An 18,475-nucleotide genomic window follows, 5' to 3' on the forward strand; every position below is an offset into this window, starting at 1 on the left:
AGTAATATCCCCCTAAGACAGGGAACTGTTCCAGTCATCTGGGATGAGACATGAAAAAAGTTTCCCCTGGAGGGGGACGGAGACAGTATCCTGTCTGTTGCTTCAATCCAGCCTTCTCTTTTTTTGACTTTGATTCCTTGAAGGCAGAGCATTGATCTTACAGGAGAAAGAATTGATTCACACACTGTCTGGTTACCTACTTCCGGCTTCAGATGGCCCATGAGCAGAAGCAGACAGCACTGAGAACTAGCCGAGAAGTAGCGAGTGCTGGTTTTCCTGAGAACCCTCTGAAAGCAGCAGAGCCCGGGCCTGGGTGGCGAGTCCTGGCCGGCTTTCCTCGGCCACCTTCTGCCCTACTCCCACTCTGCATCACAGGAGTCTGGAGACATGGCCATGCCATGCAAAGACACGGCATCTGAACTGATCGCGTGAGTGTATGATACCTGAGGTTTCTGCCGCACAGTCCTGTGACCTGTCCTGGTCAATCATCCTCTGTGCCAGGGGAGATCTGGGGTTCATAGCAGCTCCTCCTTACCTAGTGGTCCAAGGTCACAAATCTCAAACATTTCATCCCTGTGCGACCTAGAGGCAGGAGCAAGGGACACAGCAAAAGGCAGCTTCCCCTCTTTCCCTCATTGCTATCTGGTTCTGAAACAGCCACACTGAGGGTTGATCTCTAACAGAAGACACGGGTGGGACTGGAGAAAGGTAATTGAGGAGACACAAGTCAGGAACAAGTTTGTAGTGATCCAAAAGACCAGTGCAATGTGGGGGTTGGGATGGGAGGGGGAAGAGAAGGAAACTGAAGGCGTGACAGAGGGAGGAGCAGAGACTCTTCAGAGACACTTCCTGCAGAGATCTATGTGGCATCAGTGTGCTGGTGTCTAAGAACCTGGGTTCAGATATTCTCTGGACCTGTTTCCTCATCGGCAATAGACATCATTTTTCTAGTACTCCTTGAGCCTAAGTGCATGCACTTGGCACTCAGTTAACAGTGGCAACTCTTACCAACCCTCTAGTTTTGGCAGATGCTCCCAGCGCTGTCTAGTTTCCACCTCATAGCTGCCCTGGGAAGGAAGTGAGGGTGTCCTGCCCATTTTATTGGTGGAAAAGTGAGGCTCAGAGACATTGAACTGAGTTCGTGAAGACACTGCAGCTGGAGGCCATGGTGCAAGAGGTGCTTAAAAGCTGCATTTGCTGAGGAGGCCATAAACTAAGTAAAGAAATAGGAGAAAAGCTCGACATTCTCACCTCCATTTCGTACTTGTCTTTGTTCTAAGCCATTTTCTTGTCTTGGGTGCCAGGCAAGACAGGACTGGGCAAAGACATCTTCATGTCAAGGGACTCATTCTACCCCTAAGGAACAAAAGAGTGTCCTCAGAATGGATCCATCACTGCCAGGCAGCAATGGCCTGCCTCTCCTCACCAGGGATGCCAGGAGAACAACTCCAGAACCCCTCATGAAGCAAGGACCGACACAGTTGTCAATCCGGCCATACTTGGACCAGCTCTCAGCATTTTGCACACCTCTCTCCTCTTGCCCACAATGTTTTGTCTGTTTAACCCTGTGGCTCATGTCTATATCTGGCTAAATGAACTGAGGTGCTGTCTTTGCATGGCTGACCAGGTCATGTGACACAAATCTCCTTTCTCTGTCCTTCCCCTTTATCAGCTCTTTATTTGACACATAGGGACAAGTGGCCAAGCCTGACATGTGGAATCCCAGGAGTTTAGGACTGGGATTAATGGAGCTCTGATTAATGAGACTCTGATCTCCAATTATCCAGCAAAAATCCAGAAGTGGTGGTGGCTCAAGCAGTACCGTGCCAGCCTTGATCAAACACTAAGGGACTAAGGTCCCTCTCATGGTAGAAAGGGCTTTCCTGTCAATTTCAAATAAACTTACTCTGTTCCTCTCCCCCCCCAAAAAAACCCCAAAAAACAAAAACACAAAAGCTAATCAACAGCTTCAGACACTAACTTCAAGCCCTAGTACCAGCACAAAAAAATAAATAAGTAAAGTAAAAAGTGAATAAAAAAGAAACAATAAAATTAAGAAGACTTCAGGGCAGAGGAGTAAAAGATTCAGGCTCCCAAGGATCATATACTAATAAGATCATTTCAAATATGAAGATGCCTACAAATATTAACCTATTGTATATTCATAAGAAGGATATGGCCTGAAGAATGATTTATATTCAGGAACATTCATTATGAATACATTTTTCCTTGAATATGTTGCAGATGAATTAATTATATCTAGCGAATCTCTTATTTTAAGGCTGTCCTCTTACCGAAGCACCACTCTTCTGAATATATGCATGCATTCTCATCTCCTGTCCTTTTCCCTAGAGATGTCCTCCTCTCTGCTGATCATTGTTATTTTATGTTCTCAGCCTCTGGCTTTGGCAACAAGAAGCCAGGACAAAGATAAATTGAACATTCCTTCAAATAATCTTGCAAAGACCACATGAAAATGTTAAAGAAAACCACCCAGTTTGATTTAATTTGACTCCTCTAGCAAATGTAGTAAGATCATAACTGAGCCTTCAGCACATTTTATTTGCTACTAATTGATCTGGTGGCAAGTTAGGTGGAAAATACATAAAAGCATGAAAAGATTCAGTTGACCTACTACTCTCATGTGAACTCATTGGGAGGGTGGTTCACAAGAAAGCTAACCTGGATTAAGACATTACTAACAATAATGACTATTGTTGATTGAGTAAGAGGTGGTCAGCCAGACTGACAGAGTTCTTCCTTAGTATTTTCTGCCTTGAAAGAAGAGAGTGGGACTTCCTTAAGGAGAAGCCTTGGAAAGTAAGACAGGAACTGGTGGGTAGATTTGTTCCCCACCTGGTGAAATGAGTCCGCATCTGCAGGGAGGAAATGGAGCAGCCCATCAGAGAACAGCAAAATCATGGAGCAAAGAAGAGCCTTGACAATGTCCAGACACCTGGATCTTTCCTGTCCTGACATCCAGGTGCATTCCTGATATGCCAAAGGAATAGGTTGCCAATTCCAACCTGAAGGCCCTGATTGAGTAATGTTTGCAGTGGGTCTTTTTTATTTTATTTTATTTGTGAACATACTGTACAGAGGGGTTACAATTACATGGGCAGGGTAATGCGTACATTTCTTACCAAGCATTGCAGCCTCCTCCTTTGTTTACCCTTCACATCCCTTCCCAGCCTCCCCCCTCCCCCCCTACAGTGGGTCTTAAAAGGTAAGTGAGATTGACAGGAAGAAAATATGAAGATTGGGCTGGTGTAAGGAGCCTAGGGAAGAAGTGCGGGGTAGGGCAGGAGGCTGAGCAGAGCAAACCCAGGGCTGTGGAGGCAGGCTCTGACCCGGAAGGAACCTGTACTTGAGCAAAGGAGGCTGAGGGTGAATGGGAGTCGACAGGGAGCACCCGTGGGGAGGTGGCTGTGGGGGACAGGGGAGGGGAGGAGGCCCAAATGGGCTCAAAGCCTAAGTGGGGAGAATGGCCTTAAGTCCCTGCACCACCTGCCTGCTCCTTGTCTTTGTGAGAGCCAAACTGCTGATGGAGGGAGGCAGGATCAAGGAGAAGGGAAAACAGCAGCTTTTCTGGATTGTTCCATATACTACCAGAGTTCATAGAGAGCATGCCCCCTCCTCTGTCCAGCCCAAGTAACCTAGAAGCCTGACAGAGCCAAAGGAAAAGGCCAGGCCTGCAGCTCTTTCTCTCGTCTGCATGCACAGGTTCATAAGCTCTGAATCCTACGAGGAAGCATTCCGTCATCAGCACAATCCATCCCAGATTCCTACATCCACAAGCAGGCTGCTTTCCATGCGAGAAGGCACGTTCCTTCCTTCTTCCATCTTCCATGGCCTTTGGGATGTCACGATGACGCACTTGAAAGTTCCTGTTCCTTGAGCAGGGACCATGAGGACTGTGTGAGGAACACTCTCTGGCTAGAGGGCTCCCAGAGAGAACTCTCTGTGGGGAAGCGTCTCAGGTGCTCTGTCGCTGATGTCCTTCCACACTTCCCCGTAGGTGGGATACATGCATTTCAACAGAGAACTTTGCAAACAGGCCTCTGGAGCAAGGGGCTTCCGCACAGCATCATGGGACATACCAGCTGGGTCTTCCCAGAGGGACCTGAGCTGAACCTCTCAGGACTGCTGCTTCAACTTCCAGCTGAGTGGCAATATCCATCTCCAGTGGCAGTTTACTTCTCTTATCTACCCCCATGAGCACAACTGGTAAGCGGGCCCAGTCCAATGGCTCTCCCACAACAATTCAAGATGATTGGTGGAGACCCACGTGACCTGATGACACCTGTATCTGACACAGTACTGCCCAAGGAGCTCACAGCCAGGGAAACACGTTACTCAATGACTTTCTCCTGGGGCTGGGAAGGTGGCTCAGTGGTAGAGCACTTGCCTTGTATGCCTGAGGCCCTGGGTTCGATTCCTCAGCACCACATAAGCAAAAAGAAAAAAGCCAGAAGTGGCGCTGTGGCTCAAGTGGTAGAGCGCTAGCCTTGAGCTGAAGAGCTGAGGGACAGCGCCCAGGCCCAGAGTTCAGGCCACACAGGAAAAAAAAAATGACTTTCTCCCTTTTACATGTGTTTTTATAGTTTTCCTACCCCAAAAGCACACCTTCCCCAGAAGAATTGTCCATTGACCTCCTAGATTGGTAGACACAGCTTATGTTGACCTCACAGACTTCCATTTTCTTGACTCTTGGGTCTGATATAATAATAGCCCTAGACATTGTTTACTGTGTATCTGTTTCAGGCACATGATCACATCATCTCATTAAAAAAACTTGCAAAGTAGACCCTGCTATCCCTGGAGCCTAGAGAAATGGAGTAACTCACAAGGCCTTGGGTTCAACATGCAGCACCATTCAAAGAAATTAAAATAAGTGTTGCTTAACTTCAAAATCTTTGGAGATTTTCTAGATAACTTGTTTTTTATTTCAAGTGTAATTCCATCTGGGTTAGAAAATGTACCTTGTATGATTTTTACTTATTGAATTTGGTTGTGCTTTAGTTGGTTGGTGCAGGACTCTTGCCTATCTTGGTGATTATTTGCATGGAAAAAAACAACTGTGTGCCCTGCTGTCAACAGACAGGGAGCTCTATAAATGACAACTAGGACAAGTTGGTTGCTAGCACTGTTCAGATCTTTCCTAGCCTCTGTATATCTACAACCCTTTTGCTCTAGCAATTATGGAGAAACAGTAATGACATATCCCACTGGAAACATAGATCGGGTCTGTGGCTCCCTTTAATGCTGTCACATTTTACTTCCTGGATCTTGAAACGTTGTTACTACATACTTGCACATTTACAAATGCTACAGCTTCTGATAGATTGGCCTTTAAAAAAATACCATTATGAAAGGTCCCTCTTCATCTATGGTAATGTTCCTTATTCTGAAATCTAGGTTAAACAATTCTTTATGACTTTGAAAGAGGAAAAGAAAAGGAAGCTTGCTTGTCCCTGAAACAGTCTAGCTCAATTATAGTCAAAGATACTTGCAACATGACATATCTTTGGTCCTCTCTTGGCAACATGACATATCTCAACGTTTACTGCATCATTTTACCCAAAAACAAATAATCTGTTTGATTAAAACCCTCCCAGATGTGATTCCAACTCAGCTGCAGGGAAAGCAGCTGTTTCTGTCCCCTTGGATGACAAGGCACTTTGTCTCCAGTAGAACTGATCATGTATCAGCTCTCTGAATGAATATTGCTCCCAAATAGATTGGATTGGTGGTGCAGATGATAATGCTGCCCTTTGGAAACCTCTGGAACACAATTGACCTTCGCGGGCAACTCATTCCTTCTTTGAGCTTGTCTGTCCTTTTATCTGGACATAAATGTTTGTGGTTAGGGTGACGCCTTGGGGTTCTTGAACCTGAGGAATCATTTATATATCTCACAAGAAGTACAAAATTTACAGCGAAGCCATGGGAGTGTGGGAGCAATGGCATCTTTGGGGGTCCCAGTTTAGGAGACAGAGAAGCATGTTCCCCAAGACTGCAATGGAGGCTGGCAGGGACTGTCTTATTTCACTGTTAGATTTCATGTTCAGCACAGTGGTGAGTGTCTAGTAGATGCCTAATACGTATTTTTGTATGGTTTAATGAATGAAAAGGATGAACCTGGAGTCAGAATGTGTCCTCAAGCAGGCATTGGTAGCTCACACCTATCATCTTTGTTACTCAGGAGGCTGAGAATCATGATTCAAAGTGAGATTGGGCAGAAAAGTATGTGCAACTCTGATCTCCAGTTACCACCAAAAAGCCAGAAGTGGAGGTATGGCTTACGTGGTAGAGATTATCAGCTAAGGGAGAGGATAAAGCAGGGGTCAGAACCCCTATTCCTAAGATACTCTTATTGGTCTCTCTTACAGATATCAGAAGCCACTCTAACTAGTTTATCCAGATGTGAATTTAAGTCCAGGAACTGGCCAGACACTGGAAGGGACTAAGGAATGTATAATCTCTAAACTGGGAATAGATTCCCGAAGACACCACAGAGCTGGCCCACTGGCGGGAAGAGAGTTGTGTCTCCTGCAATAGTTGAGAAGCTGAGGATGCAGGAAGCAGCCAGAGATTCGAATCCACAGCAACAGTGGATGGGATCAGAATGCTTCCAGAGAACTGCTGGCTCCAGGGCCACGTTGTGTCTGCTGGAATCTGTTCTGAATTCAAGTCCCAAGCCTGAGACTGAATCAGCAATCTGAACCCATCCAGCCACTCCTGAAAGGAGTGGTGTGTATGCAGATCTTGGCTTTCTAGCCACTTCTGGAGAGAACATTCTCCTAGAAAAAGGCTGGCATGGATGTTAAGTGTGCCTACGCATGAGTACATGCCATGAGTACCTTCAAGGTAGCTGTAAGCCTGCAGGGTAGTGTGTGGGGTAGAGGTTCCCGGAACATCATGCTGGCCAGGAGAGAGCCATCTCAGCTATATTTGCCTTACTGTGAGTGTGAGGATTCTGGTGCAAAGACCAGAAGAGCTGGGGCAGAGTCTTGGGTGAGCACCTCAACCGAAAAGGAGGAGAGGAGAAGAGGTCAAAAAAGGCAGGAGTCAGCTTGTGGGAGAGAAACAAAGAAGACGTGGTGACACTGATCTTCACAAAAGGTGACGCAAGTCATCAGTGGACCAGAGGAGCCTGAGGTTAGAAAAGCAGCATAAGGTTGGGATGCAGGAGTGACAGGGGCAGCCATTTGGTAGGATCCATGCTACTATCTGGACCTGGAAAATCCCCCAAGGTTTATGTGTTAATCTCCTATTAGAAGGCAACAGAACCTTTTGAAAGTTAAGGCTTAGAAGGAAGTTGGGTCATAGGGAGGATGTTGCTGGAAGCTGATAGGACTCTGGCCACTTCCTGTCTGTCTGTCTGTCTGTCTGTCTCTCTCTCTCTCTCTCTCTCTGCCCCTCTCTCTCTTTCTTCATTTCCTGGCTGCCATGAGGTAAGCATGCTCCATCATGATGCTCTTTTCCAAAGGACAGGGCCAAATGCCATGAACTAAAACCTCTGAAACCATAAGCCAAGAATAAAGCTTGCCTCCTTTCCAGTTATTCATGTCAGGTATTTCTGTCACCACCGTGGAAAGCTAACACACTTTGGGATGGAATCTAAGCCTAAACACAAAATTTATCTCATACACATCTTACACATATATTGTAAATAATTCTGTGCATAGTTGTCCTATTACATCTGAAGAGGGTAGAGGGTCTTTTCTCCATTGGGAACAATGAGTAAATGGGGCATTGTAAGATGCATTTTGACTGCAACCTATCATGAGAAGTTAGGTGTGGAGTTTTCCACTTGCAGGGTCTTATCCTCTAACCTCAAAAATTTTTTAATATGTGGATTAGAGATTCTCAATCTGTATTTGCCTAGATCATAGATGTTAACATAGAATTAAGAGAACAATAATGGATGACAATAGCAAGATGAGAAATGATGCATGTAGAAAATGTCATTTATACCATGTTTTATATGTCAGGAAGGTTGGTGGTACTGGGACTTGAATCCAGGACCTTGAGCTATCACTTAGCTTTTCTGTCAAGGTTGGCATTTTACCACTTGAGCCACAGTTCTACTATCAGCAATTTGCTGGTTAGTTGGAGGTAAGAGTCTCAAATGTGTCTGCTCAGGCTGACTTTGAACTTCAACCCTTAGATCTCAGCCTCTCGAGTAGCTAGAATTACACGTATGAGCCACCAGCACCGGACTTCAGGTCATTTCTTTGAAAATATATACAAATACAAATTCTGTTAGTGGCTATATAAGCATGCGTGTGTGTGTGTGTGTGTGTGTGTGTGTGTGTGTGTGTGTGTGTGTGTGTGTGTGTGTATCCATGGTAACCTCCTGCTTGAAATTAACTCTCAAGGATGTGAGGGGGCAAAAAGGAAAGAGGCAATGTGATTTAAAGTGACTTCATCTCCATTGCTAATGGTTATTTTCTTCAATGTGGAGAAGAAAACAGGATAAGATGTTAACAGCTATTAGATTAAGTGGTGTCAATACGATGGTTGGTTGTCTCCTTCTTTGTCTTTTCTATGCAATTTAATTTCTCATGAAATGGTTTTGTTTTTGAAGAAAAGAAGTTGGGTGATTCTAAAGTGGTTTTACACATTTAATGCAGTTCAATGAACATCTGTTTCTCTCTGACACGTTTGAATTGGCTGCCTAGCGGGGCCTGGCCCAGCAATCCTGCTCTCCTGAGGCCTAGGTAAATTGATGGAGCCTCAGGCAGCTCATCTCTGTATATGGAGACACAATTTAAAGTCATCACAGTTTCTGCTGCAGCTCTTGGGGAGGGAGGTGGCCAGCTTGGCACCTGGGGAAAGTGGACACACAGCCCTGGGCCTCTGGTGCAGGACAAAGGACAGGTCTAATCACCTTCCAGCTTTTCCTGGGTGTCCCCCTCACTCTGAGGAGTCACAGAAGGACAAAAGGACCACAGAGAGAGAGAGGCAGTTGTCTCTGAGAAGAGGTGAGCCTCTGAGCCTCGGCAGGAAGCTGCTCTTCCTCTCCTGGGCAGAGCCTGGGGAGAAGCGGGGAGCCGTGCATGCCAAGCTCTGGGGCTCACACTTCCTTATGTGAGATCCACTTTCTCCCGACCCCCAAAAGCTTGTGGGGGACTTAGGGCTTTGGGGTTGCAAGCAAGAGAAGGTCTATTTGGAGGTTAGCTCACAGAAGTGACGAGGCAGCTGGAGAAACAGGACACACGGAGGTCTGCACCTTGGCAGGTCCCAGGTGATGGCTCCCAGAATGAGGAGCCATGGTCCTCAGACGGGGGTCTGGAAATCACTGCGTGACCTGGCTTGGGTTCCATGGTCACCTTGGTGGTGATGAGAAGCTGCATTGTTCTCAAAACCCAATGCTGCCTTCAAAGCCTGCTGACCCCCACCCCCGGGGCCAATTCGGGGGGGGAGGGGAATACCTCACCCTCAGTCCTTTCTGGAAATGCACACTGAACCTGGCAAGACAATGTGTGGCAGATGTCCCATTTCACACCATAACAGCTTCCTCATTTTGTTACACTTAGACCCCAAGCTCCCTTCCCACCACATTCCTTGTATCTCCAACTCTGTTTGGAGTTCCTTGGTGCCCCTCTCCAGTCATGACCAAATCCTGATATATTCAGATGAGGTCTCTGTCTTCTTTCTTTTGTCTGCTTGATCTTTCCCAACAGGCTGAACACCTTGATTTCTACCCCTCACAGACTGCACACAGTGGAGGAAGTAATTCCCCAAAAGGAAATCAAGAAGCTGTTCCCAGAGAGAGGAGCGAGACGCTGAAGAGCTGATCAACAGGAAGGTCATAAGAACACCCATTTTACAGATAAGAAGACTGAGTCCCAGAGACTTTACACTGACTGCAGAAGTAAGATTTCAGCTTCATTTTGGGTGGCTCCAAAGTGTGTCCCATTCACTGTTTCCAAGCCTCCACAGTCAGCAAGCCACTTAAAGGGAATAAATATCACCCCGAGCTCGAAGCCCTAGCTGAGTGTTGCTTCTGTACCTGGCCGTCTGAAAACTGAAGCTCTTTAAAATGTCCGTTTTCTCACCCCAGATGTAAATTAAGGCCATGACCAAGCTTAGGACTTGCTGCCGGGCTATGAAATGTTGCTGGAGGAACTGTCTTATTATAGCAGCCCCAGAGACACAATTCTTCATCCTGGCTGAAGGGAGCGCGTGCCTGGAAAGGACAAATTAAGATACCCTTGGAGAGACTAATCAAATGGCAGATGTACTCTCAAGAGCGCTGGTTCATGGCGAAGTAGCTCTGGGCTGTGAAGAACCCTGAATCCTGGACAGACAGGCCATGTGCACCTGCCTTCACGCTCTCCCTTGCCACAGAGAAAGCAAGCTCCCGACCCTGCAGGTCTAGTGGTGAGGAGCAGGAAGGACTGGGGGAGGAGGGGGGAGGCACGTGGCGAAAGGAGGCAGGAAATTGGGCTCTGAACGTGACGCTTTCAGTGTAAATGGAACGAGCTTGTTTGTTTCTCTCCTGAAGGGCCCAATTGATCATACCTCACAGAAAACATTTTAGATACAATCCCCTGGCAATCCTATCACCATGAAAATAACTAATAGGCAATGCGTCTTTGCCAGAGCGCCTGGGAACAAAGGAGGAGGAGGAAGAAACATCTTTGATTCAAGAATCACCTTCTGGGCAAGGAGCAGGCAGCTTGGAACTGACCACAATGTATTTCATATAAAGAAGTGACACAGATAACATGTTAAGGGACATTCTTCCACCAGATAGTTCTGGGTTAAGACTCTATGTGTGTGTGTGTGTGTGTGTGTGTGTGTGTGTGTGTGTGTGTGTGTGTGTGTGTGTGTGTGTGTGTGTGTGTGTGTGTGTGTGTGTGTGTGTGCGCGCGCACGTGCATGCACACACATGCTACAATGTACAGAACTATAGGTCTAGCCGGGCACCAGTGGCTCATGCCTGTAGTCCTAGCTACTCAGGAGGCTGAGATCTGAGGATCACGGTTCAAAGCCAGCCCGGGCAGGAAAGTCTGTGAGACTCTGATCTCCAATAAACCACTAGAAAACCAGAGGTGGCGCCGTGGCTCAAGAGGTAGAGCACTGGCCTTGAGCTGAAGAGCACAGGGACAACGCCCAAGCCCCGCGTTCAAGCCCCATGACCAACCTAAACAAAAGAATGATAGGTCTACCCCAGACAAATCAGAATCAACCCATTCTGCACACATCAAAATCCCCCCCTCTGCATACCACTGACAACTGGCTGATAGATTCTTTGTGGGGTTCATCCTAGAAACTGGAAAGAGGTTCACAGATCTCAGGCCTCCACCCAGAAGGTCAGAAGATTACCTGGCCCACCTCACTTACCCCATCTCTCTCTCTGCTCCTTCCCAGCTCACCCATCCCACCAACATCCCTGACTGTTCTGATCAGAAACTGCAGGGCTGTGGGCTACATCAGACCTCTTTGGTTTTATTAATATTGAATGTTTTAAATCAACAGCTGGCAGAACAAGTCCCATTTCCCTGGCATCCTGATCCTTCAAAAGCTCAGAGGAAATGGAGCTGAGGCAGGCTGGAAACCTCTGGTCCTCAAAGCAACCCCTTCTCCTCAGTGGACAGAACCAGCTTGCCTTCTAGGCCTTTGTGCTATGACCAGCCCATGTCAATGCTGAGCCTGAAACCTCTTCTTCCAGCAGAGGTGAGCCCAACTCTCCTTCCCCCTGGAAGAGTTCAGTGCAGGGCACCTTGTGCCTCCAAGAGCCTGTTCTATGGTTGCTCTTCTCATCTTTTTACAGCCCCAGTATGTAGCTGGTGGAGGTACATCCAATCTCCTCTGGGGGTACACCAGGGGACCTCAAAAGACTCAACTTATCGATGGAGGAACTGGTGGAGGCCCAGATGCTGATCCAGAGTTTGCTTTTATTATGGGGCAAATTCTTAGGTTGCAGCCCTAACCCCCATGTATGGCCATATTTAGTTAAGGAAGCAATTGAAGTAAATGAGAGCATGAGGGTGGAGCCCAGGTATCATGGGATTAGTGTGCTTGCAAAAATCACACACCAGAGAGCTTTAAAGTTTCTCTCTCCACACTCACATACCTATGAGAAGTCCTGTGAATACACCGTGAGAAGGCGGCCACCTGCAAGTCAGGAAGAGGCTCCCTCAAAGAGAAACCTAGTTTCCAGAAAAAGTAGACTTCCCTCAACACAAGTTCACCTTTGTCCACACAGGGACTCCTGAGGGTGTGTGGCTCCCGGGCTGAGAAGGTGGACATTCTGAGCTATGCTGGTGCCCACCTCTGCCATGACCACTGGGCTTCAGCTACATCCAGCCTGACTGCTCCTGTGTCATGGCCGGGCCCCTGGCTGAAACCTGTGTCTAACTTGCAAGTGGGCAGTTAATAGTTGACTCATACACTTCAACTGCTATATCATCAAATTAGGATAGACTGGAAATACAGGTTTGCTTTTGGAGATGAGGAAGTCCAAGATCAAGACTCTAGAGGATTTAGTCTGGTGAGAGCTCCGTTCTTGATTCCCACCACATCCTCTCAGGACAGACAGGCAAGTGAGCTCCCTGCACCTTTTTTTTTTTTTTTTTTTGGTTGGTTGTGGGGCTTGAACTTTGAGCCTGAGCACTATCCCTGAGCTCTTCAGCTCAAGACAAGCATTCTACCACTAGAGCCACAGCGCCACTTCTGGTTTTCTGGTGGTTTATTGGAGATAAGAGTCTTACAGACTTTCCTGCCCAGGCTGGCTTTGAACTGGGACCCTCAGATCTCAGCCACCTGAATAGCTAGGATTAAAGGCGTGAGCCACCTGCGCCCAGCAGGCCTCTTTCTTAAGGGCACTAAGGGCATAATTGATGAATGCTCCACCCGATGACTTACCCCTTGAGAGCCCCACTCCTGAACTCCATCACCTTGGGAGTCAGGACTTCAACAAAAAAATGCGTAGTGTCTACAAATATTCAGACCACAGCAATAACTAATTGTTGAATTCACATCTCAGCTTAAGTACATGATGTATTGATTTCAAGAAAATGGAGCTATTGTTTTCATGACAACATAAGAAATGTATGCTCACCATGAAGAATCAGATAATTCATCAACCTACAAAAGGGGAAGTCATTTTAACTTGCCCACCTGGGGCTCCTCTTCTCTGCCACCCACTCACATCAAAGAGCTTGTTAGAATATTTATAGGTTTCCTTCTCTTAGATCTTTTCCCTTGTACTAAAATATTTAATATGAGCTCCGGCCTCTTGCCTGTTGGGGATCCAGGCGGGTTGACCTTGTCAATCCACAGCCTCTCACAGCCACAGCTGGTGGCTCTCCAGTGCCCAGGGCCTCCTCTGCTCCCTGCCCCCTCCAGGCTGGCCTTCACCCTGTGTCTGCCTCTCCTCCCTCCCTCCCTCAATGACCCAGGCCCAGACCCCACTACTTTGCTAATTCCCATAAGAAGTTCCTTCACATATTCCAGTTTTCCTGAATATGTACAGGTCCCATTACCCTTGACAGCCTCCCCTCCCTGCCTTCTAGACTATTCCTAGCAGAACAATTCCTGCTTCTCTCAACCTTGCCTTCCCTTCATCTCACCACATGTGATCACATCAACTCCTCGGAGAGCACAGTTGTTATAACCATGACAATAACAAGTCCGTTATATACAGAGATAGAGGGACGGGGGGGGCATGCACCCTTGTACACAAAGGAGATCTTACTATGTTATGGACTGAATCGGATATTCCCTTCCCCATCCCCAACCCTAGGTTGAAGCCTAATCCCCAATGTGGCTGTCTTGGGAGATAGGGCCTGTAGGGATGGAATTGGGGTTCAATGATGTCAGAAGGTCATTGAACAGAGCTCCCATCCCACAAAGGGCTGGCGTCTTTATAAGAAGAGGAAGAGAGCCCAGAGGGCTCATTGCACTGTGGACAAAAGAAAGGCCTGTCTGCTCATCAGGAAGAGAGGCCTCACCAGAAACCAACCCCTGCCTGGAACTTGACCTTGACCTTGGACTTCTACCTCCCAAACAGAGTATTAAGCCATTTTGATTAGCAGCCTGAACCCATCAGTCAACACACTACCCCACTGCCTTATACAGTTTAAACAGTGCAGATGAGAGAGAAATCAATGCCTTTGGTTATTCCATAATTTCTTATCATAAATTCCAAAAATCGTAAGTTCTAAATACTCAAGTGTCCTGTTCAATGCATCTCTGATGATTCCGTATCTTCTTTCTCATGAAAAGAATGGAGGACACATGGTAGAGGATAACAATAATAAAAGAGGCTCAGAAGTTTTGGGTTCAAAGGAGAAGAAGCTGGTGCCACCCTCATTCGTCCTCTGCATGGACGTAAACACCCTGCACAGAGTGTGGGACGAAGCTACTTATCTGGGGACTCTAAATGCTTTCAGTGAGTTAAAGAAAGAATCGTTTCCTTAAGATTAAACAACTTTTCTCTTCCTTTTTCTCAACTTAGATTTTAATACTACTATTTTTTTAACTCAAAACCACAGAAAGTTTTACATATTAATGGGGTGCCACGTAATTGGAAGGCTTTTATCAGGTATAGGGAGTCTCTGTGACATGTTTATACTGTATTCCAATCAATAACACCCTTTTGTGTCTGTCAAGCTCCTGGTACCATTCTAAGAACTAGCATCCCTAATAGGTTTCTGTGCTCTGTTTTTGTAGTTGCAAACGTCTATTTGGACATTATTCAATTTTTTTTTTAGGTCCAAGATAGGACTCAAACTCACTGGCTGGTGCTCTACCAACTGGCCCATGCTCCAACCCCTCCATCTTCTTTATCCTCCTCCCAGCACCCTCCCCCCACTCCCTACTGCGCACAGAGACTCGCAGCAAGCATCCTCACTGCTTTCCTATGAGCTATGCAGCGTTCCTGCCGCCCAACTTCAGCTTTTATGAAATGCTTTTGAATTTGATGCTTTTTAAAGTCCAAAGTGATGAGTTCTGCCTTAGAACAGAAAACTCTCCAAAAAACCACTTTGTGGGAGACCCAACATCACAGAGCTACATCCTGACACCCCACCCCAGGACAGGGCCCTCCCCCCCATGAGGCCTCCTGGTCCCCAGCAGAGAGCAGGTCTGGGGGGCTAGCTGTGGCTTCTTTCCATTCGGTGCTCAGCTCAGCATACATCGATGTTCCAGCCCCGGCCACAGAACTCTGCCGGGCAGAGGCCAGGCCTCATCGATGTGATTAGGGATAATGGCGCTGAGTCAGATGGGAGGCTTGTTTTCTCAGCTCTGTTTTTCAAATGATGGTGAGCGAAAACATTTCCTCCACTCCTGGCTGGCTGGCTGTGTCGATCCACACCGCCACCTTCCTCCCCAGCACCCGTTTCTCAGAAATTAAAAAAACAAAACAAAACCCCACTCCCAATTAGGCAGGGATTGAGGCAGAGCCTCGTGCATCATGCGCGACAAACACCACCTGTAGATGCTGTGGCTGGGCAGCAAGCACCCTGGGCCACGTGCTCCCGAGTCCTGGGGCTGCCACCTGTCCCCAGCCCAGCAGAGGGACACAGCAGGCTCTGGAGGGTTTGCAAAAGCATGCTGACAGCTACCTGCCACCCCGTTGGGCCCCTCAGAGTTCTCTGAGCCTCCTCAGGTAGCCAAGGCAACCGCCGCCACCTGCTGTGAGAGGGGGAGGGGGGAAGAGACGCCCTGACTCTGTTTCTTCCTTCTTGCAGGTCTTGGGGGGTGGGGAACAGCTGTACCACCTCCCATCAGTTACCACTGCCCTTTTCCTCACATCTCCCCCTCTACCGTGTTTCTAAAGACCGTGACTGCAGCTAGGGTGCTGGGGATGGGGGGGGGGGCGGAGGGGGGCTTGCAGGCCTTTTCGCAGGGAGGCAGGGAGGCGCTAATGCTCACCCCACTCTACAGGGAGGGAGGGAAAGTGCCAGCTAGGAAGTGTGCTGTTGGTCCTCAGACCTGGTTACTTGCTCCTAGAGCCTCAGGTCTCCTAGGTCTGACATGGGCCATCCCAGGGGGAAATGCAAGATACCCTTGGGGGTGGGATGTGAACCCCTTCCCCCCTTACACACTGCTCCACCCTCATCTGCACTTGACCTTTTGATGGGGTCAGCCATCAGAGAAGAGGGCCTCCACTTGGAGGAGAACACAACAGCCGCTTACATGCCTGCTGGAGGGGGGGGTCCTCTGGGCCCCTCTTTGAGTCCTCATGCCAAGGTGGAGCAGGCAAGGGAGGGAAGTGCTCGGGGCTCTGCCCAGCTCTGCCAGGGGGGGCGCTGCAGCCATCTGGCTGGTCACCTGAGCTGGACAACATCAGTAAGCCTGTTTCTCACATGCCCAATGCAGCCGTGAGATAACATGAATCCACTTGGCGAACGCCGCGAGCAGCAGATCCCTCCCAGGTGAAGGGCAGAGCTCTGTGACCTTGAAGGACTGCGGGACACCTGGGCACCCAGCAAAGGCTTTCCTGTGAGGCTGAGAGACTGCTCTACGGCCTCTCGCCGAGGCTCATTGTCCCAAGCAGCAAATTACCCTAATGAGTTGAAATACCTTGCATGTACAACTGCACGCAGATATCTCACATGAAACATTAACATGAACTCAAACCCTTCAGAGAAATGCTGGTAATTGGCTCTCTACAGTTAAAAATGATCTTGAGTGATCTTTCCCCTAATAAGCTGCTAAATACTGTGTTTAGCAAATCAAGCAGGAAATCTAGTTATGCACACGCATGGGACATGCGGCAAATTGCTTGGTGAGCTGGGTTAGAGCGAAGACCTCCTGAATCGGGATCTGCACTGGAACAAGACAGGTGCCTTTTCAGTGGAGAGGTTGATCATTGGAAGCTATGCCGTTTGAAGCTATGTCATCATTAGCATCACCTGAGGAGCTTTCAAACTTGAGCCGCAGTTGGGGCCCTGGATTGGCTTTCTTGGCTTGGGAGAGGGCCAGCTACCCTGGGGTTTTATTTTATTTGTGTCGATATTGGGGCTTGCACTGTGCTTTAGCTTTTTCACTCGAGGCTGGCTCTTTGAGCCATAGCTCCAATTCCAGTATCAAACTTTCCTGCCCAGGCTGGCTTCAAAGAGTGATCCTCAGATATCAGAACAGCTAAGATTACAGGCATGAGCCACCTGTACACAGTTGCCCTAGGGTTTTAAAGTTCCCAGGTGATCTATTAGTGCAGCCCAAGACCCCAAGTGCCCAAGAGTACGGCCCTGGATGGCTCCACCTTCTCCCTCCTCCCTCATGCTCTCTAGGTGGTGCTCTAAGATCTCTGGAGCCTGCTGTCATCTGGGGTTGACAGTCACTGGAGCCACCAGCAGGGTGGGGGTGGGGGGGGAGGTGTCCCAGTCCAACCCCTCCCCCTGGAGCTGGTTACAGGCAATCTCAGAAGCAATCCAGGGGACAGAAGTGCAGGCAGCCCTCACAGGACTTACCTGATGGCCTTTCTCGGGTTGATGGCCAGGCCTGGAGAGCGTGTCTTGGTGTAGAACATTAGATGGCCAGAGCAAGGAGGCTCTAGAGTTGGGGAGGGTGAGTTGTGGGAGAAGTGGAGCTCAAAGCCAAACTTCTGGGGAGCCCTGGAGCAGCACCATTACAGAATCATCAGAATCTCCTAGAAGGCCTGTGAGGGGAAGGGTGCTGTGGCCCCACCCCTGAGGTACTGATTTGTTTGTTCTGGGGTGGAGCTCAAGTAGTTGCTTGCTTGCTTTTCTTTCTTTTCTTTCTTCTTTTTCTTTTGTCCTTTCTTTTCTTTTTCTTTCTTACTTTCTCTCTCCCTTCCTCCCTCTCTCTTTCTCTCTTTTCTTTTCTTTCTTTTAAACTTAGCACCAGTGTAGCAAATGGTTGGTCTCTACTTGTATGTATTCCCAGAAGCAGTAGGTCTCAGACAGCAGTCCCAGACTGCAGCATAGCATTGACCCAGGACTGGTCAGACAGGCAAATATTTTGCCAAGCGCCAGGTGGCTCACTCCTGTAATCCTAGCTATTCAGGAGGCTGAGATCTGAGGGTTGTGATTTGAAGCCAGCCTGGACAGAAAAATCTGAGACTCATCTCCAATTAGTTACCAGAAAACTGGAAGTGGAGCTGTAGCTCAAAGTGGTAGAGTGCTAGCCTTGAGCAGAAAAGCTCAAGGATAGTACTCAGGCCCTGAGTCAAGCTCCACATCACACACACACACACACACACACACACACACACACACACACACACACACACACACACACACACACACACACACACACACACACACACACACACACACACACACACACACACACACATCTGAAATTCAGCTCTGCTGCTTCCCCACTGTGTGACCCAAGGCAACTCACTTAACCTCTCTGTCTGCTTTTGTCTCATTTGCCAAGTAGTGCTACAGATTTGCAAGAATGCCTAAGGGTTATATGGCGTGAGAGAAGGGGCCTGGAACATTCTGGAGAAGGCATGCAGTGCTCACCCGTGACCTGTGCACAG

General features: G+C 48.0%; 2 protein-coding genes across 3 annotated transcripts in view; both read right to left on the reverse strand.

Moving 5' to 3' along the window:
* Prlhr (prolactin releasing hormone receptor) overlaps window positions 1-18,475 on the reverse strand; it is a 37,872-nt gene that overhangs the window by 15,909 nt on the left and 3,488 nt on the right. The window lies entirely within an intron of this gene.
* Window positions 1-18,475, reverse strand: part of Cacul1 (CDK2 associated cullin domain 1) — a 112,284-nt gene that overhangs the window by 8,889 nt on the left and 84,920 nt on the right. The gene's annotated exons all lie outside the window — the stretch shown is intronic.

The sequence above is a fragment of the Dipodomys merriami genome, unplaced genomic scaffold (assembly GCF_024711535.1).
Source record: "Dipodomys merriami isolate MVZ:Mamm:240054 unplaced genomic scaffold, mDipMer1.0.p SCAF_35, whole genome shotgun sequence".
Taxonomy (NCBI): Eukaryota; Metazoa; Chordata; class Mammalia; order Rodentia; family Heteromyidae; genus Dipodomys; species Dipodomys merriami.